The following is an 840-nucleotide window of genomic DNA, read 5'->3' on the forward strand; positions in this document are numbered from 1 at the left end:
AAATTGCTTGAGCATGAGGAGGTATGGTACTTTAGATTGGATTGGTGACATGTAGCTTCGCTGTCATAATGACAGTTCCAGTATGACCTCATGCTCGCCTCGCGCTGTCAAACATTAAATATCAGAGAGTGAGAGAGAATAATCAATAAACCATTTCCAATCCTTCACCACAAAAGCACGAGTGCTATCATTCTCTATTCATGAATCTGAAAGTAGCCTACATGGGAAATATACAATGTATTAAATAAGATGTCTCGATGAATGGGATAGTTTGGGCTGGCACGTGTTTATCGAATGAGTAAAATATGACTGATCAAAGCCCCAAAACATGGAAGACAATAGCGTTTAAGTCCTTATTTAGCATTAGCAACATGCACAATTCCCATTTTTGTTTTGACTGTGTAAATTGATGTAGAATAAATACGACAATCTATTCAAGTAATTTACAAGCAAAAAGCTAAAATGCGTACTTTTACCCTAGAATGTGTAAATAGGTCAAAATTATAAAACGGATACAAATTAGATGCATTTTCTTTATAACACTAATTATATTATTATTATTGTTGTTGTTATTATTAAAGTTAAAATGCTGCGTCTACCTCAGGTTGCTTCAGGGGGCTGTCATTGTACTGTAAATTACTATAAATAAAAGCACCTTCTAAATGGCTTTCTATTTACTTTCGCACCAAATATAAATCAGAACATACTATTCCCCATTTTGAACATATAATTAGGCTATTTATGTATTTTTAAGGTAAAGGAAGATTAAGGAATTCCTGGAATGTCAGATAAAAATATAGCAAAAATTGGACTCCATATATGCCTTTTAGAATCTCGAAA

This window comes from Sinocyclocheilus grahami, unplaced genomic scaffold (assembly GCF_001515645.1).
Source record: "Sinocyclocheilus grahami isolate Dianchi unplaced genomic scaffold, SAMN03320097.WGS_v1.1 scaffold1631.1, whole genome shotgun sequence".
Classification (NCBI taxonomy): domain Eukaryota; kingdom Metazoa; phylum Chordata; class Actinopteri; order Cypriniformes; family Cyprinidae; genus Sinocyclocheilus; species Sinocyclocheilus grahami.